General features: G+C 42.2%; 1 non-coding gene across 1 annotated transcript; it reads left to right on the forward strand.

The window, feature by feature from the left end:
- The first annotated feature begins 24404 nt into the window (after nucleotides 1-24404).
- Nucleotides 24405-24477, forward strand: trnat-ugu. The gene has a single exon. It is a non-coding gene; the product is annotated as a tRNA-Thr (tRNA).
- The last annotated feature ends 1181 nt before the right edge of the window (nucleotides 24478-25658 follow it).

Genomic DNA, 25658 nt, shown 5'->3' on the forward strand with positions numbered 1-25658 from the left:
ACATCTTATTTAGCAACACCTCACCTCACAATATACACAGAGATTGTATTATGTATTCATGGTTGTTCACATACAGTATTTGTAAGTTTAACTAACTTAAACAGAATTGAAACCTATTGTTATTGTTTTTTCAGACAGTTGGTTTTGAGGGGAAACTTGTCAGAGTCCATATTTGTCCTGACCATACTGGGTGAGAACAATAGGCCATCTGCAGCCAAGAACAATGTCACATTTTTAAGGAAGAGCGACACTGGGGTCTCCATTCAGTAACACTGGTTAACGACTACTACAGGAAATATAAGTGTCTTATTAAAAAAAAAATGTCACCATGCATTGGAGATTTAAAAATAACTAATTTATTCAACCAATACTTTGTGATAAAAAGAATTTGAACAAAGGATGAATTTTGGGACACATTTGCCAATGTTTGAAAATAATGGATAAAAAAAACATGATCTAATCCTCACAGGTTAGATAGAGCAATTATGCATGCACAATCAAATACATATTGAAAAACAGATTTCACCCCATCAGCTCCTTCAGTAATGCTGGTGATTTCTATTGATGAAGCACATAGGTTACTCATAGTGAATTAATGGGCTGTCCCAGTAATTTGATTTGCTGATTGTGACAGCTTAGTGCACCAGTGGAACAGGACTGGAGCTAAAGGGCCCTTGTGGAGTGTTTGGGAAGTGTGTTTCTTCAATAGAAAAAAACATGAGACATTGTGAACCCTCTGACACTAATTTATATAATTGTTTCTGATGTAATTCAGAGGCATGTAAGAAAAGCATGTTCACTGCAGTTGAAATGCTTTAATTATAATTGACAGTTTAAAGACGTCAAGATTTTGTTTTTCCCTTTGCATAGGCCCTTACTGTTGTAATTCTATAAGTAGACTTTGCTTATGTGTTATAGTCAACATTCATTATAGATGTTGTGTCAGCAACATAATAAATTCTAAACAAATTAAACAACATTGTCGGTTGGCTAGTCCGACATTTCATCTTTCAGAGCAATTGTATTGTTGATTATGCATAGGAGCAAAATTGTACTATGTTTTTTCTGTTCTATTGTGATTTACCTTTCCATTTCCATAGAATTAAAATGGTTCAGCCTATGAATGACTGATATTTTGAGAGATTCTCAATTGAGTGAAAGTCTGTCCTCTCCTCCACTCCTCCGTGAGGAGGTGACCCGGAAAAACTGTTAAGCTGTCGCCATATGTAGGAGAGTGTCAATATGAACGGGGGAGTTTGCTCCTCTTCTTGAATGTCTCCTCCAGCAGAGGATGCTCAGGTGTATCCTACTGCAGAAGAGTTGTTAAATCCACCACACACCTTTTGAAACAGCTGTTGTTTTCTCAGATGAGAAAAGCATGCACACATTTAAAAGCAATATGCTTCTTAAAATGTATAGCACAACTATCTATTTTTTTGTTGTTGCACTTAACACATGTATTTTGGGATTCCACCTATGTGATTGAATTTGCCTGACGACGAGCTAGAGAGAAAGGAGAGTTTCATTTCATACAAGCACATTCTTTTCCAATTTTTCTCTGCACATCTGATTACCTTTTACCTTTTTCAAAAGGAGGCGAGGAGAGGACAGACGAGAGGATGCGAGGAATCGCTGAAATCCAATTTAGATTCTCCCTTTGTAACAGTGATTTGAAGGTGCAGAGTTTTAGAATACGTGTTGCCCTCTAGTGGTGATAGCATAGTAACTCATTGGGGAATTTGATCTTGCAACGATAAACTGCACGTTTATCACATTTTGTTGTTTATTGTGGTAAAGTTAAATGTGTAATCTGTAGGCCTAAGTAACACATTTGTAATGATAATAACCACAACCGCTTGCATGGCATTTGTAATGCAGTACCCCAGTATTAGATATTATTAGTACTCTGTTCTATTCAAGTCAGCAAAGCTGTTGTTTAATACTCCACCAACCAAGGCAGAGTTGGGCACTCAGCCAATTATCCAACAGCACTGTTGCCATAACATAAAGTATATAATTTCCAAGCAGCATAAAAAAATTTATAAAATAAATGTACAATCATCAACATTCATATTTTCAATTTATTACTGTATGATTTAATCAGAATCAAGTGTCATCTTGCTTTGAGACAAAGAATCTGAAACATCCAAAAAAATCACCTCACATAGCTGTAGCCTATAAAATAGACTAGAGAGTAAAAGTTGACATCATAGCTCAAGTGGGGAAAGCCAAGGCATGATGAAATCACTAAATACCCCAGGCAAAAAATAGATTAAGCCTAGCAGCACATGACCCAATCATTCAGAGGCAGACAGAGCCCACAGCAGGCTATGTGTTAAGGGGACAGAGTCAGCAAATGAACCCCATGGGATCACAACATGGTCCACACACAGAGGGCCAGATTGGACAGAAAATAAATCAAAACAAAGCTCTTTTAGGCCAACCCACCCACAACAGCCAGCGACAATAACATCACAACAGAGGAAATGTGTATATTTGGAACAAATGGCGTCCCATACCGAATAATCCGAACTGCGAAGCCTCCATATGCAAATAAATAAAGTAATTACTTAGTCAGAGGTTTAGGAGCATCTGACACTTTGAGGTTTTAATCTGACATATGGTTTGTTTGTGGGAGCAGATGAGTGTTGTCATACAGAAGGTTTAAAACTGATGATTTTAAGGGGCAGAATATTAATTGTATATTATTCAGATTACAAATATTTTAGTTCCATAATATTATATCATCTGTTCCCCCCAACATCATCTCTGATGTCTTATGTGATGACATCACAGGCATAGAAATAGGATATGTAATGGTCACAAGCCTTTTGAGAAGGGGAGCCTCAGTCATATTACAGTGCCTTCGGAAAGTATTCAGACCCCTTGACTTTTTCCACATTTTGTTACGTTACAGCCTTATTCTAAAATTGATTAAATATATGTTTTCCCTCAGCAATCTACACACAATACCCGATAATGACAAAGCGAAACAGTTTTTTTAGAAATGTTAGCAAATGTATTTAAAATAAAAAACAGAAATACCTTATTTACATAAGTATTCAGACCCTTTGCTATGAGACTCAAAATTTAGCTCAGGTGCATCCTGTTTCCATTGATCATCCTTGTAATGTTTCTACAACTTGATTGGAGTCCACCTGTGGTAAATTCAATTGATTGGACATAATTTGGAAAGACACACACCTGTCTATATAAGGTCCCACAGTTGACTGTGCATGTCAGAGCAAAAACCAAGCCATGAGGTCGAAGGAATTGTCCGTAGAGCTCCGAGACAGGATTGTGTCGAGGCACAGATCTGGGGAAGGGTACCAAAAAATGTCTGCAGCATTGAAGGTCCCCAAGAACACAGTGGCCACCATCATTCTTTTTAAATGGAAGAAGTTTGGAATCAACAAGAATCTTCCTAGAGCTGGCCGCCCGGCCAAACACAGCAATCGGGGGAGAAGGGCCTTGGTCAGGGAGGTGACCAAGACCCCGATGGTCACTCTGACAGAGCTCCAGTGTTCCTCTGTGGAGATGGGAGAACCTTCCAGAAGGACAACCGTCTCTGTAGCACTCAACCAATCAGGTCTTTATCGTAGAGTGGCCAGACGAAAGCCACTCCTCAGTAAAAGGCACATGACAGCCCGCTTGGAGTTTGCCAAAAGGCACCTAAAGACTCTCAGACCATGAGAAACAAGATTCGCTGGTCTGATGAAACCAGGATTGAACTCTTTGTCCTGAATGCCAAGCGTCATGTCTGGAGGAAACCTGGCACCATCCCTACGGTGACGCATGGTGGTGGCAGCATCATGCTGTGTGGATGTTTTTCAGCGGCAGGGACTGGGGGACTAGATGAATGGAGCAAAGTACAGAGAGATCCTTGATGAAAACCTGCTCCAGAGCGCTCAGGACGTCAGACTGGGGCGAAGGTTCACCTTCCAACAGGACAACAACCCTAAGCACACAGCCAAGACAACGCAGGAGTGGCTTCGGGACAAGACTCTGAATGTCCTTCAGTGGCCCAGCCAGAGCCCGGACTTGAACCCGATAGAACATCTCTGGAGAGACCTGAAAATAGCTGTGTAGTGACGCTCCCCATCCAACCTGACAGAGCTTGAGAGGATCTGCAGAGAAGAATGGGAGAAACTCCCCAAATACAGGTGTGCCAAGCTTGTAGCGTCATACCCAAGAAGACTCGATGCTGTAATCGCTACCAAAGGTGCTTCAACAAAGTACTGAGTTAAAGGGTCTGAATACTTATGTAAATGTTATATTTCAGTTTATCAAAAAAAAAATTATTAGGAAAAAAATCAGAACCTGTTTTTGCTTTGCCATTATGGGGTATTATGTGTAGATTGATGAGGGGGAAAAAAAGATTTAATCAATTTTAGAATAAGGCTGTAACGTAACAAAATGTGGAAAAAGTCAAGGGGTCTGAATACTTTCTGAAGGCGTTCTTAGTTGAGACCATTACAATGTGCTTCAATTACATAAAAAAACTAGAATGACTCCTAAATGATTATGACACACAACTTTATGCCCAGTCTGTGGAGAAATTGACTGAATTGGCGACACTTTTATATCAGGGCCTAATGGAGAGGAAACACTTTATTTGAATACATTTCCTCCCTTCCTGTCCTTTGTCATTTCTCTGTGATAGTAAACTCTCCTGGACGTATCCATCAGTTTCTGTGGCCAAGAGTGGGAATAAAGTAAATAAACCATAAGCCACTTGGCAAGCAGGAATAAAGGGCCCTCTGTTTCTCTGAGCCCTCCTGAAAATAGCTGAATGGTTTGTTGGTTTCATTCAGAAACCACCAAGTTAATGTTGCATGTAATGTAATGTTTTGGTACTTAAAATATGATTTTACATTGACTGATGAAGCATAGTATATGACTACTCTAAAGTAAAACTGTTGTAATCAGAGGTGAGGCTTCTTCCAACAGCCAATCATTTTAGAAAGGGTTTGAAAAATGTACCAAATATGATACTCATGAATGGCCACACGAGGGCCTCAGAGAGTGCTATGAGAAGACACTTCTTTAAAAAATGCTTGTTCCAGGACCCCACCTTAAATAAGTCATTCAGTATCAATAACAACACCAGAGTAGAGCAACAATTATCTGGTTCTACACAATAGATTTTGGATATGTAAGAATACAGTACATACTTACATTCACTTACATTGAAAAAATCACCCTATAGCCTGTGTGAGCAATGTGCTGTGAAAAGTACAGAATGTGTCACGCTATCAACACCTGTCATTGGCTATTAGCTACATAAAGATGATGTCTAACCCTCAGTGGTATAGATGTTTAAGCATTCCCTATAATGTTTCTGGTGTTTCTATACATGGCTTTATTTAGTTTATTTATTGCCCCATTGTAAAACAGTGCCCACTCAAGTGCCCACCACATACTGGTCATACTACTTGTGCCAGGTCATATTCCTATTACCCGGAAAGCATAGCTAGGGACCTCTGTGTGCTTCCTGGCCTGTGTGTGTGTGCTATTTTTCAGGGCTAGGGAAACCCCCTTGGCCCTTCCTCAGGACATGAAGGGAGAGAGCAGAGCTGCTGAAAATAAACCCCTATTAAAGCCATTCTTGTGCTTCAGAGAATCATGACAGCAGAAAGTGGCTCCCTCTGTAACATGTGGTGGGAGATCTTTTTGGACATTAGCCTGCAAATAGACCACAAACCTATATATGATACAGAGGACAGTTATCTTAATTATTATGATGACAATTATTGATGCATCTAATCAATACGGTCCTATGCCTCTGTATTGCATAAACTGTGTGTACACTTTAGAACATAGTGTTTTAGCATTTAGTAGACTATAACATTTAAATTGGTCTCGGGAAAATTGCACAATGGGTCATTTTGGGGGCAGTGATTTTAACAATAAACATGCTCTACATCTGAAATGATTGTCAGTAAATAAACACTTAGTTGCGACTGTCCTGTTCGTGAATCTAAAATTGAGGAATTATTTGGCTGTGTTTCAGATAGTCTGGGGTCTGTCTTCTCTACTGAAGACAAGAATAGTCTCCAAGCCATGTTTAGCCTACAATTTGAAGGTAAGAATTTCAGTGACCCAGTTTCACCCAACAGAAATGGTTATGGCAGGAGTTACCTTCGATGTTTCAGTGCCATAGAAATGTTAAGTCACCAATAGTTCGGGACTTCTGTTACCAATGCAGAGCTTTCTCATGACCAAATGCCATGGAGCCACTCAGGGCTGTTCCTGTAGTGATGAAGTTTGACCATCCCGTGTCAGTATCATGATGAGGGAACAGTCCAATGGAAGAGTCTCTAATTCCACCACCACTACAGAGATAATCGGTCCCTTATACTATATGATTGAACTGGGTCATTTAACTGTGAAGCGGCCAGGACTTTATAGAGGATAGTAATACAGATCATTTAGTTTAACTCCAGGAGGTCCAGTAGGATAGGGAGAGTGGAGATCACTGGTTTACTGAGAAGCTGAGCCACAGGGCTGAACCACAGTCCATTACCCCACATTTAGGTCCTGTACTGTTGGTTTCTGTGGCTATGAGGAGGAGGATAGTTCCAACCAGCAACACAGACAGATGAATTTCACCACAATAACCTACATATACTCTTTTAATAGAAGGGATTATTTAAACATAATCTACATACGTATGTTTTCTAAATGTGGCCACAGAGAAGGATTAGCGAGTGTGTTCAGTTGATTGACATGATGGCTTTCATTTGTGATTTCCTGGCTCTGTTTATCCGACTGTCACATCCTAATTTTCTTTAGGCTATGGAGGCTGGGAGCATCGCTGGGTCAGTTATAATTCCTGAATGCTCCCGACCCTTCAAACGAGGGCAGGACAGAGGACTTGCTCGCATGGCAGCACATCTGCATTATGTCTCTTGCCCTGTGGTGTTTTTTGAGTGTCTTACACGTTTCAGATTTTTCTGGGTGAGTTTGTTATACTGGGGTTTGATTTTCTAGACGCTTTCATGTCATGTTATTCAGGTGGATTTTGACATGTGGACGCAATGTAAGGTGTTTTATCTGACCTTTTATTGTCAAATAAGGTGTTTTATTTGATATATAACCAGCTTTTTAATTTACTTGTAATATATGCTATTTATTTGTATCCACCTTTTTTTTAGTTGTTACTGTTTTCTGTCATGGCATTTTCTAACACATCCAATCTCTCCTGTCATCTAAACGCACATCAACTGTTTGGATTTTGTCCCAAAAAACCACTCATTATTCTGAGATATTCTAACAATGAACCAATTCCCTGTTGTCTCTATGTAGCCTACCATTATCTTAAATGTCAACTTATCTGTTAGTCTGTCTGTCGGTTTACCTCTATATCTGTAGTCTCTGATGATGTGAACTCTCCACTAACCAGCAAGCAGATTTCCCTGAGGCAGCCTATCAGAGAGCAGAGCTCACTACACTATAGAACATATCTGCCTCTTGTTAGTGAGGCTGTAGCTGCCTGCATGTGCTGGCATCCATGCCTACCCAGCAGAAGCAGGACAACTGTCAAACTGTAATCATCTGTGCTCTCTGCAGCCTTATGCCGTTAATACTGTGTAGGCTAAACATTCCGTGCTGAGATTACCTTCATATTAAGGATGGGTTTTACTTATACCCCTGGTATCCGTTTGACTAGATTAGAGGTAATTTGTCACCAGCGTGGGATCATCTAAGGATCACTTACTATAAGCATGTGAAGAGATTAACTGAAAGAGAGAGAGAGTGAGAGCGAGAGAGAGAGGGACAGCAACAGCAACAGGACAGCGACACAGAGAGAGAGCTTGTAAGGCTTCTGACTCTCCCAATGCAGACTCGCAGACCGTTGTACTGCAAGGCACAGCACAGCAGATTGCACATGTGGAATCATGCTGATGAACTACAGTCTATCTAAGGAGCTGGGCTTTGTCTGAAGATACTTTTTTCTTGTAGGCGACAGACAGCTCAGCCTCCGTGTCCGGTCAAGGCTTGGCACTCTCAGACTACTGAGAGTTTGATTACCAACTGGACTGACTGACTGACAGAAGTGTGTGAGAGAGAGGAGCCAGCCAGAGGGATATACAAGACGTCCTGGAGTATCTGACCGGAATTCTTCTTGGCGGTGGAAAGATGACATCCAAGTCGTCCAGGCTGGGCAGACCCTCATCGGCAGGGTCCAAGCAGCCCTCTCAGAGAAAGGATTGCCCGGCGGGTAACCGCTCCTGTATGCTGCGGGTCGGGGAGAGGCTGATGAGGGCTGGGAGTGAGGGGAACCTACATGTAGTGCGACCCAAACCTGTCCAGCAGACACCCCTGGAGGAGGGACACCAACAGTCCGGCTCCATCACAGCCAAAGGTAGGAACTCTCAAAGTTTCTAAGCTTATAGTCTAAGGCACTTACTACTGTACTGCAAGCCTTTAGTGGTAATTTACTTACTCATTGTTTTCTGATGATGTACTGTATTAGACATAGGATATTGTATTGACATTGTGTCAAAATTTCACTGCACCACAAGAATAGATCTGATGATGTACAGTGTTACAGTGCTACTGTAGCCAACAGTACATGCCTCTGTGCATCAGTCATGATCACCCCATCAACACTCTCACACTCTCACACTCTCTCTATCGCCCTCCCCCACACGCTGACACACACACACACACACAGACACACACACACGCACACGCACACACAGAGATACACATTTACCTTACAGTATGTGGAGGGCTTAGATCACCCTGTCAGAGGGCTATTTTGTATTGTCATGCATTCCTGGGTGAAGCACATGAGTCTGGCCACATTGTTCTGCCTAGCCCCCTCAGCGGCCAGTGGATTAAGCCCTGGGGTCAACCCTTTTAGCTCTCATTGTGCTGATTAGTTACATTCCACCTCTTATCATCACATTCCCTTTCAGTAAAGTTGAGTTAATCTCCTGCCCCGGTTCAAAAGCAACTGCTGCTGCAGACCGTCTGATTGCAAATTGTACCGTTTTGAATTTAACTTTGCCAACTCTGCAGCTGGAATCAGTCGCACAGAGAAAAAACATTTCTCACTCTATCCAGGGTACAAATGAGGCTGTGAGTGAACTCAGGTTCCCTCTAGGTTTAATATATAATCGAGCTGATAAACAATGGCTGCGATACATGAACTATAACTAACAGATGACATTTCCTGTGGCTGTCTATCTATTGCCAGCTACTGCCATTGGCAGACTACACCATGTATTCGTAGAAAGATCTGAACACTAATCCTCTGCTCTCCTCTCAGGACATGATACAAGACTTCCGCTAAACTACCCTTTAACCAGCCTATTTTTTAAATGTCTTCCCTTTCTCCAAATATCGTGACAAACTCGTATTTCTCACACTGAGCCCTCAGCTTAAAATCCTCTCACACTTGCTGTCACATGCAAGTGACATACAGTAGACTTAAAATAGAATAGAATAGTACTGAACCTGGTCTTCTATCGTGAGTGATAGTAGTTTTGCAATTTAGTTGGGAGTAAATAACCTGTTGAGTTTTAGTGTGTATGATTTATCATGAGGGCCATCCCAGCCATCTGTTGTTTATTGTGTTTTAATTAGTATTGTCAATTCTAATATTCAAATGTAAGTTGTAGCTACTCACAGTTCAGCATGTTGCTGTATATTTACTTGGTCATATAATAATCATACCATTTCCACTTTTAATCTAAATCTTTTGGCACATCACAAAGCCTGGCAGTGGACACAGTCTGGTGGCATTATCAGTGCAATTCAAGCATACAGTTGAAATCGGAAGTTTACATACACTTAGGTTGGAGTCATTAAAACTCGTTTTTCAACCACTCCACAAATGTCTTGTTAACAAACTATCGTTTTGGCAAGTCGGTTAGGACATCTACTTTGTGCATGACACAAGTAATGTTTCCAACAATTGTTTACAGACAGATTATTTCACTTATAATTCACTGTATCACAATTCCAGTGGGTCAGAAGTTTACATACACTAAGTTGACTGTGCCTTTAAACAGCTTGGAAAATTCCAGAAAATTATGTAATGGCTTTAGAAACTTCTGATAGGCTAATTGACATAATTTGAGTCAATTGGAGGTGTACCTGTGGATGTATTGCAAGGCCTACCTTCAAACTCAGTGCCTCTTTGCTTGACATCATGGGAAAATCAAAAGAAATCAGCCAAGACCTCAGATTTTTTTTTTTTTACCTCCACAAGTCTGGTTCATCCTTGGGAGCAATTTCCAAACGCCTGAAGGTACCACGTTCATCTGTACAAACAATAGTACGCAAGTACAAACACCATGGGACCACGCAGCCGTCATACCGCTCAGGAAGGAGACACGTTCTGTCTCCTAGAGATTAACGTACTTTGGTGCAAAACGTCTAAATCAATCCCAGAACAACAGCAAAGTGTGGTCCTCTGTAGCTCAACTGGTAGAGCACGGCGCTTGTAACGCCAAGGTAGTGGGTTCGATCCCCAGGACCACCCATACACAAAAATGTATGCACGCATGACTGTAAGTCGCTTTGGATAAAAGCGTCTGCTAAATGGCATATTATATTATTATTATTATTATTATTATTATTATAGCAAAGGACCTTGTGAAGATGCTGGAGGAAACAGGTACAAAAGTATCTATATCCACAGTAAAACGAGTCCTATATCGCATTACCTGAAAGGCCGCTCAGCAAGGAAGATGCCACTTCTCCAAAACCACCATAAAAAAGCCAGACTACGGTTTGCAACTGCACATGGGGACAAAGATGGTACTTTTTGGAGAAATGTCCTTTGGTCTGATGAAACAAAAATAGAACTGTTTGGCCATAATGACCATCGTTATGTTTGGAGGAAAAAGGGGGTTGCTTGCAAGCCGAAGAACACCATCCCAACCGTGAATCACAGGGGTGGCAGCATCATGCTGTGTGGGTGCTTTGCTGCAGGAGGGACTGGTGCACTTCACAAAATAGATGGCATCACGAGGAAGGAAAATTATGTGGATATATTGAAGCAACATCTCAAGACATCAGTCAGGAAGTTAAAGCTTGGTCGCAAATGGGTCTTCCAAATGGACAATGACCCGAAGCATACTTCCAAAGTTGTGGCAAAATGGCTTAAAGACAACAAAGTCAAGGTATTGGAGTGGCCATCACAAAGCCCTGACCTCAATCCTATAGAAAAGTTGTGGGCACAACTGAAAAAGCGTGTGCGAGCAAGGAGGCCTACAAACCTGACTCAGTTACACCAGCTCTGTCAGGAGGAATGGGCCAAAATTCACCCAACTTATTGTGGAAGGCTACCCGAAACGTTTGACCCAAGTTAAACAATTTAAAGGCAATGCTACCAAATACTAATTGAGTGTATGTAAACTTCTGACCCACTGGGAATGTGATGAAATAAATAAAAGCTGAAATAAATCCTTCTCTCTAGTATTATTCTGACATTTCACATTCTTAAAATAAAGTGGTGATCCTAACTGACCTAAGACAGGGAATTTTTACTAGGATTAAATGTCAGGAATTGTGAAAAACCGAGTTTAAATGTATTTGGCTAAAGTGTATGTAAACTTCCAACTTCAACTGTATGTTTCGGTTTTTGTATATATAATTTTCGTCAATCTCTAAGCTGCAAGATCATCCAAAACTGTAGTATTAACCTAATGAGTCCCACCATAATGATGTCGCATTTTGTACCTTCTAACCCCTTTTAAACATTGTCTGTTTAAGCTACAGACCATTGGACCATTGGATTCATGTATTTCTTCTGTATCCGTAGATACCAACCATTAGCCTGTGTGATTAACAGGGGCTGAGCTACAGCAGTGTTTGTGAGACAAGGACGAATCCCGACGGGGCCCGGGCCCGGGCCCGGGTATTTTTACAAAATCGTCTGTAGAGTCCAAATGGTTTGAGCTACAAACTATTAAAAGCTATCTATGAAAGGCTGATAATCTCACAAACATGCACGTTTTGCTCTATGACTCTCACAAGGTACACAAGAGTCGTTAGAAGGTAAGGGGTTCTTCTACATAGAAGATCATAGGAAATCACAGGACATAGTGTCTATAATACTGTAATAAGCTCACATAGTTGCTATCACAAACTCCAAACTCCACACAGTTATCACTGAGTAGTTAGATATTAATTTCCCATTGAGCAAACAACTTCTGTACTTACAGCATTCATATAAATTAAGGTTTTTACAGCATTCATATAAATCAGGTTTTTGCTTTGGCAGACCTTAGTTTTTATTGACATTTGTCAATGAATGAATGTAACTGTTTATGTCAAATTGTTTTCTGTTCTACTTTTCAACCCCTGGTTGTCCTGAAAATAAAACTTATAAAACACTTTATTGAGAGGCTAAATATAAGGGCGGGACATGCAGATAAATGAAAAGCCAATTTGTTGATGGGGTCTTGGGACTGATAGGGTTAAAGCAAAGACAGATCTCAACAGGCTTTCTCAGGTTTCAGCTTCAAAGTGGATGCCTGTTTTTTAGATAAAGATACTGGTATCTTTATCAACACCTTGTTTCCAAAGATAGAGATGGGTTTCTGAACAAGTGTTGGCAGGTTTTAAAGTTTATGCTTTTACACATCAATATTCAGTAGATTAAACTAATCTAATGGATTTATTATCAGAATAATTATCCACTGAAATGTACAAACCTCTTGTGAAATGTAACCCAAGTGCTCTGTCAATTGCTACATGAAGACTGTTTGTCATGATGTGGAGAAGAAATTGATTTAGGATGTGAATTATATTTTTGTTTTCATTACATTGTATCCCTTATTGCAAAAAAAAAACCTTATCTGTGCCTTATTGGACCTAACAGACCTTTTTCGTTTTGACCAAGTCACTTCATTTTCAGTTACCTAACCCTTGTGAGTGTGCTTCCAGAAGTGCTCATGTGATCTGTTAATTATGGCAATCCCTGTGTCATCTCAGGCAGCAGCCTAGCTCACAGACCCTGATTCTGATTTGCTCTGACTGCTGCGTGATTTCAGATCAGACGGAAGTCTGCACGGTCACGTCTGTTCCAACCCCCACCTCCCACCTCTACAGCCTCTACACTACAGCCCTAATGAAATGTATTTTTTTATAGCCACAGCAGTGATGCATGCTTTCATGAACTCAACACAACATCTGAAACAGCTGCTCAGTAGATTTAGACTTTATTTTGATCCCTTGTTGAGAATGATTTAGGCGATACTGGCGTGACATGGCTATTTATGTGGCTTTGGTTTAGTCTCGGGATGAGATGCATACAGATGACATCATCGAGGCCAGTGTTCTCATAAACAATAGAAATTCCTGTTCTCCCATTTGGAAAACCATCCCTAATTCTCCAAATTACCCCCTTATAACTGGAACTGTGCCCCCTCTCTTCCAAGTTTATGATTGACTCAGATTGACTTACAGTAGCTACCCAGATACCCTGCAGATATTTACTTTAAAAGAACCCTTTAAAATGAAAGTTTTCATTGGCATTTGTTTTTCTTCCCTCTGGTAGATTCACAGGCAAATAGAGGAGCGTACATACAGCCTTTCATTATCTGTAGCTGTATGTTATTATGGCTAATAGAGCCATCCAGGCAAAACATTTTTAATACAAATCCTGGATGCCCCTCTCTCTTGGTGTCCATAACCTGTTACAGTAAGTATGTAAGGACATTAATGTTCCATGATTTTATTGTTGTAACGTTTTGTTGCACACCACATGCTTGACAGCCCCCACCAAGACAGTTATTAAAAACTCTCCCCCGCATACTAGTGCTGGGAGCATAATGTGAGATGTAAGTCATGCAAAAAGGATGAACAAGCTAGGGAGAGAAGAAGTAAGCACATTCTGTATAAACGGATTAGCGCGTACCCTAAAGCCATGTTTGTTCAAGTTCACACGAGGTTACTGAAACTATTGTAATTCAAATGTATTTACCTAGTCTTAGTGATAGCATGCCAAATTACCTAAGAAGAAAATGTGTTTGGAAATTGTGGTTGGCAAAGTTAATAACAGCTGATAATGAGCATAATAGGGTATGTATTATTAGTATTAAACTGTAAAGGATCAGTTCAGACTTCTATGCTATTTATAATATGCTACCCTGAACCAAGCAACAGGTTGATGTCATGTGATGTCACGGCCTGACCTATGGAACTCTTGTTTGTTGAGTCAGGGTGTGAATGTCTATTTGAGATCTATGTTAGTCTATTTCTATGTTGCAGATCTAGGTTGATCTTTCTATGTTTGGCCGGGTGTGATTCCCAATCAGAGGCAGCTGTCGCTGGTTGTCTCTGATTGAGGATCATACTTAAGTAGCCTGGCTGCCTACCTTAGTTGTGGGATCTTGTTCGGTTTAGGCTTGTATGTGTATAGCCAGAGGACTTCACGTTACGGTGTTTCTTGTTTTGTTGTATGTTTATTTAGTTAATAAACATGTACGCTTTTCACGCTGCACCTTGGTCTGACCCGTCTCTCAACGATCGTGACGTGAGGCATCTATTATTGTGAAAGTCTGTGTTTATTAGGTGTTATATTGCTACAGTATGCCAACAGTGTTATACTGTATATAGATGGCTATAGGCTATATCAGGCAGCACATCAATTCCATCCTCTCAACATCTTTGAAAACTGACTGAAGGTTCAATCAAGTAAATTACATTGAACACATGTTTTGATTTAAAGCGGGTGTGGTGTACCTCCCCATATATTTACATGAGATGGATACAGGAATAGGTTTTTGATTAAATTGTTGGCCAATCTAGATAATTGAAAGATAAGTGAATTTTCACTTAACAGACACGCCAATGTCCTTCAGGAGTTTAAAACGGGGGAGGGGAAATCCTTGGGATAACTTGTGTTAAAGTCAGTGATCAGTAGTGCTGTATGAGTTGATGGCGCTAGGCTCTTTCCAAATGGCATATACAGATGATAGCCCTATTTGGTAAAAGACCAAGTCCATATTATGGCAAGAATAGCTCAAATAAGCAAAGAGAAACGACAGTCCATCATTACTTTAAGACATGAAAGTCAGTCAATCCGGAAAATTTCAAGAACTTTGAACGTTTCTTCAAGTGCAGTTGCAATTACCATCAAGCGCTATGATTAAACTGGCTCTCATGAGGACCGCCACTGGAAAAGAAGACCCAGAGTTCATTAGAGTTACCTGCCTCAGAAATTGCAGCCCAAATAAATGCTTCACAGAGTTCAAGTAACAGACACATCTCAACATCAACTGTTCAGAGGGGACTGTGTGAATCAGGCCTTCATGGTCGAATTGCTGCAAAGAAACCACTACTAAAGGACATCAATAAGAAGAAGAGACTTGGTTGGGCCAAGAAACACGAGCAATGGACATTAGACGGGTGGAAATCTGTCCTTTGGTCTGATGAGTCCAAACTTGAGAGATTATTGGTTCCAACCGCCGTGTCTTTGTGAGACGCAGAGTAGGTGAACGGATGATCTACGCATGTGTGGGTCCCACCGTGAAGCATGGAGGAGGAGGTGTGATGGTGTGGGGGTGCTTTGCTGGTGACAATGTCTGTGATTTATTTAGAATTCAAGGCACACTTAACCAGCATGGCTACCACAACATTCTGCAACGATACGCCATCCCATCTGGTTTGGGCTTAGTGGGACTATCATTTGTTTTTCAACAGGACAATGATCCAACACACCTCCAGGCTGTGTAAGGGCTATTTGACCAAGAAGGAGAGTGATTATGTGCTGCATCAGATGACCTGGCCTCCACATTCACCCAACCTCAACCCAATTGAGATGGTTTGGGATGAGTTGGACCGCAGAGTGAAGGAAAAGCAGCCAACAAGTGCTCAGCATATGTGGGAACTCCTTCAGAACTGTTGGAAAAGCATTCCTCATGAAGCTGGTTGAGAGAATGCCAATAGTGTGCAAAGCTGTCATCAAGGCAAAGGGTGGCCACTTATATAAAATATATTTTAATTTGTTTAACACTTTTTTGGTTACTACATGATTCCATATGTGTTATTTCATAGTTTTGATGTCTTCACTATTATTCTACAATGTAGAAAATAGTAAAAATATAGAAAAACCCTTGAATGAGTAGGTGGTTCCAAACTTTTGACTGGTCCTGTAAGTATTCACACCCCTGAGTCAGTACTTTGTAGAAGCACCTTTGGCGGCGATTACAGCTTTGAGTCGTCTTGGGTATGTCTGTATCAGCTTTGCACATCTGGATTTGGGGATTTTCTCCCATTCTTCCTTGCAGATTTTCTCAAGCTCTGTTAAGTTAGGTGGGAAGCGGAGGTGAACAGCAATCTTCAAGACTTTCCACAGATTTCCAATGGAATTCAAGTCTGGGCTTTGGCTGGGCCACTCAAGGACTTTCACATTCTTGTTCTGAAGCCATTCCATCGTTGCTTAGGCTGTATGCTTGGGGTAATTGTCCTGTTGGAACGTAAATCTTCGCCCCAGTCTAAGGTTGTTTGCACTCTGAAGCAGGTTCTGATCAAGGATTTGCCTGTATTTGGCTCCATTCATTGTTCCCGCTATCCTTACCAGTCTCCCAGTCCCTGCCGCTGAAAAGCATCCCCATAGCATGATACTGCCACCACCATGCTTCACGGTCGGGATTGTGTTAGACGGGGGATGAGCTGTGCCTGGTTTTCTCCAAACATAGCTCTTTGCATTTAGGCCAAAGAGTTCAATTTGTGTCTCAGCAGACCACAGAATATTTTGCCTTATGATCTCAAGAGTCTTTCACATGCCTTTTTGCAAACTCCAGGCATGCTGTCATGTGCCTTTTTCTCAGGAGTGGCTTCTGTCTGGCCACTCTCCCATAAAGACCAGATTGGTGAAGTGCTGTAGAGACTGTTGTCCTTCTGGCAGGTTCTCCAATTTGGTCGGACGGCCAGCTCTAGGCAGAGTCTAGGTCATTCCATATTTTTCCAATGATGGAGACTACTGTGCTCTTGGAAACGTTCAACACTCTAGAAATTGTTTTATACCCTTCCCCAGATATATGCCTCATCACAATTCTATCTTGGAGATCTACGGACAGTAGACTTCATGGTATAGTTTCTGCTCTGACATGCGCTTTCAACTGTGGGACCTTATATAGACAGGAGTGTCCAAACAATTGAATTGGCCACAGGTGGACTCCAATAAAGTTGTAGTGACATCTCAAGGATGATCAAATGAAATTGGATGCTCAATTTGGAGTGTCATAGCAAAGGGGTGTGAATAGTTACACTACATTACCAAAAATATGTGCTCGTCGAACATCTAATTCCAAAATCATGGGCATTAATATGGAGTTGGTCCTCCCTTTGCTGCTTTAACAGCCTCCACTCTTTCGGGAAGGCTTTCCACTAGATGTGTTAAACTTGCTGCGGGGACATGCTTCCATTCAGCCACAAGAGCATTAGTGAGGTCGGGCACTGATGTTGGGCGATTAGGCCTGGCTTGCAGTTGGCGTCCCAATTCATCCCAAAGGTGTTCGATGGGGTTGAGGTCAGGGCTCTGTGAAGGCCAGTCAAGTTCTTCCACAGCGATCTCGACAAACCATTTCTGTATGAACCTCGCTTTGTGCACGGGGGCATTGTCATGCTGAAACAGGAAAGGGCCTTCCCCAAACTGTTGCCACAAAGTTGGAAGCACAGAATCATCTAGAATGTCATTGTATGCTATAAGATTTCCCTTCACTGGAACTAAGGGGCCTAGCCCAAACCATGAAAAACGGTGCCAGACCACTATTCCTTCTCCACCAAACTTTACATTTGGCACTATGCACTCAGGCAGGTAGCGTTCGCCTGGCATCTGCCAAACCCAGATTCGTCCGTCGGACTGCCAGATGGTGAAGCATGATTCATCACTCCAGAGAACGAGTCCAATGGCGGCGAGTTTTACAACACTCCAGCCATCGCTTGGCATTGCGCATGGTGATCTTAGGCTTATGTGTGGCTGCTCAGCCATGGAAACCCATTTCATGAAGCTCCCGACTAACAGTTATTTTGCTGACGATGCTTCCAGAGGCAGTTTGAAACTCGGTAGTAGTGTTGCAACCGAGGACAGACGTTTTTTTACACGCTTCGCACCTCAGCACTCGGCAGTCCCGTTCTGTGAGCTTGTGTGGCATACCACTTCGCGGCTGAGCCATTGTTGCTCCCAGATGTTCAACTTCACAATAATAGCACTTGTTGGAAAGGTGGAATCCTATGACGGTGCTGCAGTTCTTCATTAAGGCCATTCTACTGCCAATGTTTGTCTATGGAGATTGCATGGCTGTGTGCTCAATTTTATACACCTGTCAGCAATGGGTGTGGCTAAAATAGCGGAATCCACTAATATGAAGGGGTGTCCACATAGTTTTGTATATATAGTGCATGTAAATGAGATATTTCAGTATTTCATTTTCAATAAATAAATCAAGGGGATTGAAGGCACTGTAACCTAATATGCTAAATAATACATGAAACATAAGACCAAATGACAACATTTTTGGAATGTATGCCCATGGTACATGATTTTCTGATTTTACATGTCCATTTAAACCACTGTAAATCCACTCCACAGTAGCCTATCAAACTTTGTCATTGCTATCATGGATGTCCCTAAAATGAACCACACTGAATTTGGTATTGATATCTCAAAACCAAGGAAACTATTAACAACTCATTCTTTGCATATGTAACGCTAAAGCTCAAAATCATCTGCAATCATCTTCTCCTCATGAACCATACATCAGCTTCACTCCAGATTTTGTATTTAGACTCATTACATCAGTCTTTAATGGTTTTGCGAAAAAGGTACCTATAGATGCACGCACTGTACCTATAGATGCATGTTAGCACATATGCTAATGCTAAAAATACTTATTCTCATGATCCATAAATCAGATTGACTCCAGATTTGGTATATACTGTAGAATCAATGCATTAGCCTCTAATGAATTTGATAATGATTAGTTGCTGCATTCCAAGTTGGCCACACTACACCACGAGATGGCACCATATCACACCAGGGCTATAAGAACTGAACCGATGGACATGGGGCCATGACATTTGGTATGTAAACCTAATGTATATGTCCTTAGAAGCTGTGTGAATATAAAGTCACTGTAACATTAGATGGCTGCACCAGACCAGTTGGTGGCACTATAGATGTCATTGGCACCAGTCGCACCATAGGATACTAGAGCAATAACTATTGATCAAGTGGACTTTGTCTCATGCAAATAAATGTTATAATTAAATTATGCAGATGAACAATGTGAAATATCATGAAAATAACGCTGAAAATATGTCACAAATCTAACATAAACCATTAGTCAAATTGACCCAATTGTTGGTATATAAACTCAATATATTAAGTAATGACTTTAAGAATGATTACCTGCTGCATTCAAAGATAGCCAACCTAAACCACTAGACTAAACTTAACTTGTGTCATCCTTGTGGTATTGAGAGATAAACATGGTAATGCTTTCACTGATTACACATAAAGGAAGATAGTTCCTACATTGAGGAATATACAATCTATTTACAACCAATTTATTAGGTACACACGTCTAGTACCGGGTCGGCTCCCCCTTTGCCTCCAGAACAGCCTGAATTCTTCGGGGCATGGAAACGTTGCTCAATTGGTATCAAGGGACCTAACGTGTGCCAGAAAAACATTCCCCACACCATTACACCACCACCACCAGCCTGTACAGTTGACACCAGGCAAGATGGGGCCATGGACTCATTCTGCTTGCGCCAAATCCTGACTCTTCTATCAGCATGACGCAACAGGAACTGTGATTCGTCGGACCAGGCAATGTTTTTCCACTCCTCAATTGACCAGTGTTGGTGATTGCGTGCCCACTGGAGCCGCTTCTTCTTGTTTTTAGCTGATAGGAGTGGAGCCCAGTGTAGTCGGCTGCTGCAATAGCCCATTTGTGACAAGGACCGACAAGTTGTGCGTTCCGAGATGCTGTTCTGCACACCACTGTTGTACTGCACCGGTATTTGCCTGTTTGTGGCCCGCCTGTTAGCTTGCATGATTCTTGCCATTCTCCTTCGACCTCTCATCAACGAGCTGTTTTCGGCTACAGGACTGCCGCTGACTGGATGTTTTTAGTTTGTCGCACCTTTCTCTGTAAATCCTAGACACTGTCGTGTGTGAAAAGCCCCGGAGGCCTGCCGTTTCTGAGATACTGGAACTGGCGCGGCTGGCACCGACGATCATACCAAGCTCAAAGCCGTTTAGGTCACTCGTTTAGCCCATTCTAATGTTCAATCAAACAGTAACTGAATGCCTCAATGCCTGTCTACCTGCTTTATATAGTAAGCCACGGTCACGTGACTCACTGTCTGTAGGAGCGAACCATTTTCGTAAAATGGCCACTGAGTGTACATCGTCATTCACAGGCTTTATTAGGATATGTGTTGATGATGTTGTACCCACAATAACAATCCGGATATATCCCAACCAAAAACCCTGAATGAACTGAGAAATCCGTACCATGCTGAGAAACGGGAAAGGGGAAAGGGGAGACCTAGTCAGTTGCACAACTGAATGCATTCAACCAAAAGGTGTTTTCTGCATTTAACCCAACTCCAGAGCCTGTACTGCAGAAATTCAATGTCAGCAGAACGAACCCCGACAACTCAGTGGCGTGCGACATGTACAAGCAGGTACGAGCTCCGCAAATCTATTAGGGACACAAAAATAAAACTCTATGCGGTACCCACCGAAGCCTCCCTACCAGACGAACTTAACATATTCTATGCTGGCTTTGAGACAGACTACCGAGCCATCCAGGCTGGCTCTCGCTGCTCTGGACGACCAGGTGCTTTCGCTCTCCGAGGCTGAACTCTCAAAAGAGTGAATACTCACAAAGTTGCCGGCCCAGATGGCATCCTTGGCCGCATCCTCAGAGTGCACTGACCAGCTGGCGGTCATCTTCTTGGACATCTACAACCTGTCCCTGTCCCAGGCTGTAATCCCCACTTGCTTCAAGGAGACCACAATCGTCCCAGTGCCCAAGAAAAGCAAGGTGACATGCCCAAATGACTATCGCCCCATCGCACTCACCCTGGTCATCATGAAGTGCTTCGAGAGGCTGGTCACAGCCCACATCAAGGCCAGCATGCCAGGCACACTGGACCCACTTCAATTGCCTTACCGCTCCAACAGATTCACGGAAGAGGCCATTTCCATCGCTATTTACATGGCCCTAACACATCTGGACACGAGGAACACCTACGTGAAAATGCTGTTCATTGACTACAGTTCAGCATTCAACACCATTCTTCCCTCCAAGTTCGCCACCAAGCTCAGAGCCCTGGGTCTAGACACTACCCTCTGCAACTGGATTCTGGACTTCCTGACGGGCAGACATCAGGCTGAAAGGATTGGCAACAACACCTCATCCACACTGACTCTTAACACAGAGGCCCCCAGGGGTGTGTCTTCAGCCCTCTGTTGTACTCCCTGTTCATCCATGACTGCGTGGCTTTGCATGACACCAACTCCATCAGGTTTGCTGACGAGTCAGCCTATAGGGAAGAGGTGAACTGGCATTGTGGTACCAGGACAACAACCTCTCCCTCAACGTCAGCAAAACAAAGGAGTTGATTGTTGACTTCAGGAAGCAGAGGAGGGAACACGTCCACATCAATGGGACTGCAGTAGAGAGAGTCAGCAGTTTTAAGTTCCTCCGCATCCACATCACCAAGGACTTCACATGGACCAACAACAACAGCGCCTCTACTTCCTAAGGCGGCTGAAGAAATTCAACATGCCACCCCGGGTACTCTCAATACTGCTGCTGCACCATCGAGAGCGTCCTGACCGGTTGCATCACGGCCTGGTACGGGAACAGCTCTGTCCACAACCACAAGGCCCTCCAGCGGGTGGTGAAGACAGCCCAGTACATCACTGGGGCCGTGTTAACACCAATCCAGGACATCTACTTGAAACGGTGCCTGAGGAAGTCCCGCAGCATCATCAAAGACTTTACACACCCCAGCCACAAGCTGTTCACTCCATTCGCGTCGGGGAGACGGTATTGGAACATGAGGTCTAATACCAATAGGCTCAGAGACAGTTTCTATCTACAAACCATCAGACTGCTGAACACTTGAACTGAACTGACCACCTGCACTGACTCTCCGCACATTAGTACACATGCACTCACTCACTCACTCACGCACACACCCACACAGATATCCACACATCCACACACACACAAACACACACACACACACACCAGTGGCAGCTCCTCAGAGGAGGAAGGGGAGAACCATCCTCCTCAGTGAATTTCATAAAAATACAAATAGTGAAACATTTAAAAAGTTATCCTTTTTAGATAAAACGATACTAAATATATTCACGTCACCACTAATTGATTAAAACACACTGTTTTGCAATGAAGGTCTACAGTAGCCTCAACAACACTCTGTAGGGTAGCACCATGGTGTAGATGGAGGACAGCTAGCTTCCGTCCTCCTCTAGGTACATTGACTTCAATACAAAACCTAGGAGGCTAATGGTTCTCACCCCCTTCCATAGACTTACACAGTAATTATGACAACTTCCGGAGGACGTCCTCCAATCTATCAGAGCTCTTGCAGCATGAACTGACATGTTGTCCACCCAATCAAAGGATCAGGGAATTAATCTAGTACTGAAAGCATAAGCTACAGCTAGCTAGCACTGCAGTGCATAAAATGTGGTGAGTAGTTGATTCAAAGAGAGAGAAAGACCATAGTTAAACAATTTTTAACAAATTAATTTCTTCAAAAATGAAGGAGAAGCTCTATATTTCGTAATTTTTTTCCTCACTTTCACTTACTTAGCTAGCAAATGCAGCTAGCTACTTTAGCCTATTCAAACACCCGGCTCAAACAGAGGGATGCTGTGTTAGCTAGCTGGCTATAACTATCCAACACAACACTGGAACTTTTCCAAGTCAAGATAAGCTTTTGGTTTTTACAAATGTATTGCCACCGGGGCCCGCCGGTGTAACTGCTGAACTGCTTACTGACTATATACTTTACTGCATGATTGTAGCGGGTTTACTAACACATTAGTTCTATTAGTGATGTTGACTATGATGTTACTTTAGCTAATATGGTAACAACGATGTAGGCTGTGTGTTGCGGTTAGGATATGGTTTGGAAAGATTTTTTAGTCCACAAGCGAAGGGAAAAGGTGAGAAGAGGAGAGCACATACAGTCGGAGGTTTACATACACTTAGGTTGGAGTCATTAAAATTCGTTTTTCAACCACTCCACATTACATTACAGTCATTTAGCAGACGCTCTTATCCAGAGCGACTTACAGTTAGTGAATATATATATTTTTTTATACTGGCCCCCCGTGGGAATCGAACCCACAACCCTGGCGTTGCAAACGCCATGCTCTATCAACTGAGCTACATCCCTGCCGGCCATTCCCTCCCCTACCCTGGACGACGCTGGGCCAATTGTGCGCCGCCCATGAGTCTCCCGGTCACGGCCGGCTGCGACAGAGCCTGGATTCGAACCAGGATCTAGTGGCACAGTTAGCACTGCGGTGCAGTGCCTTAGACCACTGCGCCACTCAAGTTTGTCTTGTTAACAAACTATAGTTTTGGCAAGTCGGTTAGGACATGTACTCTGTGCATGACACAAGTCATTTTTCCAACAATTGTTTACAGACAGATAATTTCACTTATAATTCACTGTATCACAATTCCAGTGGGTCAGAAGTTTACATACACTAAGTTGACTGTGCCTTTAAACAGCTTGGAAAATTCCAGAAAATTATATCATGGTGTTAGAAGCTTCTGATAGGCTAATTGACATAATTTGACTCAATTGGAGGTGTACCTGTGGATGTATTTCAAGGCCTACCTTCAAACTCAGTGCCTCTTTGCTTGACATCATGGGAAAATCAAAAGAAATCAGCCAAGACCTCAGATTTTTTTTTTGGGACCTCAGAAAAAAAATTGTAGACCTCCACAAGTCTGCTTCATCCTTGGGAGCAATTTCCAAACGCCTAATGGTAACACGTTCATCTATACAAACAATAGTACGCAAGTATAAACACCATGGGACCATGCAGCCGTCATACCGCTCAGTAAGGAGACGCGTTCTGTCTCCTAGAGATGAACGTACTTTGGTGCGAAAAGTGCAAATCAATCCCAGAACAACAGCAAAGGACCTTGTGAAGATGCTGGAGGAAACAGGCACAAAAGTATCTATTTCCACAGTAAAACGAGTCCTATATCGACATAACCTGAAAGGCCGCTCAGCAAGGAAGAAGCCACTGCTCCAAAACCGCCATAAAAAATCCAGGCTAGGGTTTGCAACTGCACATGGGGACAAAGATGGGACTTTTATGAGAAATGTCCTCTGGTCTGATGAAACAAAAATATAACTGTTTTGCCCCTGTAGCTCAGTTGGTAGAGCATGGCGCTTGTAACGCCAGGGTTGTGGGTTCGTTTCCCACGGGGGGCCAGTATGAAAATGTATGCACTAACTGTAAATCGCTCTGGATAAGAGCGTCTGCTAAATGACAAAAAAATATAATAATAATAATAATAATAATAATAATAATGACCATCGTTATGTTTGGAGGAAAAAGGGGGTTGCTTGCAAGCCAAAGAACACCATCCGAACCGTGAAGCACGGGGGTGGCAGCATCATGCTGTGGGGGTGCTTTGCTGCAGGAGGGACTGGTGCACTTCACAAAATAGATGGCATCATGAGGAAGGAAAATTATGTGGATATATGGATATATTGAAGCAACATCTCAAGACATCAGTCAGGAAGTTAAAGCTTGGTCGCAAATGGTCTTCCAAAAGGACAATGACCCCAAGCATACTTCCAAAGTTGTGGCAAAATGTCTTAAGGACAACAAAGTCAAGGTATTGGAGTGGCCATCACAAAGCCCTGACCTCAATCCTATAGAAAATGTGTGGGCAGAACTGAAAAAGCATGTATGAGCAAGGAGGCCTACAAACCTGACTCAGTTACACCAGCTCTGTCAGGAGGAATTGGCCAAAATTCACCCAACTTATTGTGGGAAGCTTGTGGAAGGCTGCCCTAAACGTTTGACCAAAGTTAAACAATTTAAAGGCAATGCTACCAAATACTAATTGAGTGTATGTAAACTTCTGACCCACTGGGAATGTGATGAAAGAAATAAAAGCTGAAATAAATCCTTCTCTCTAGTATTATTCTGACATTTCACATTCTTAAAGTAAAGTGGTGATCCTAACTGACCTAAGACAGGGCATTTTTACTAGGATTAAATGTCAGGAATTGTGAAAAACTGAGTTTAAATGTATTTGGCTAAGGTGTATGTAAACTTCCGACTTCAACTGTAGATGCGAGAAGGAATACAACGTTGCTGCTATGAAAGTGAACTGTGTTTACGTGTGATCAGGGGTGTATTTAGTCCGCCGATTCTGTTGAAAAACATTTCTTAAACTCTTGTTTGCAACTGTTGGACTAATGATTACACCCTAGATCAGCTAGATGCAGGCAAGAGTGTGCAAGGCGGTCTAAGTGTCACTGTCTGTCACCTCAAATTTTTCTCTCGACCTGTGTGCACATACGTTGTAAACTTGAATTCATAGGCTAGGTTGGAGCAACCTCGTGATGGGTATAGTATAGGGAAAATTTTTAGTATCCTG

Source organism: Coregonus clupeaformis, chromosome 21, assembly GCF_020615455.1.
Source record: "Coregonus clupeaformis isolate EN_2021a chromosome 21, ASM2061545v1, whole genome shotgun sequence".
Taxonomy (NCBI): Eukaryota; Metazoa; Chordata; class Actinopteri; order Salmoniformes; family Salmonidae; genus Coregonus; species Coregonus clupeaformis.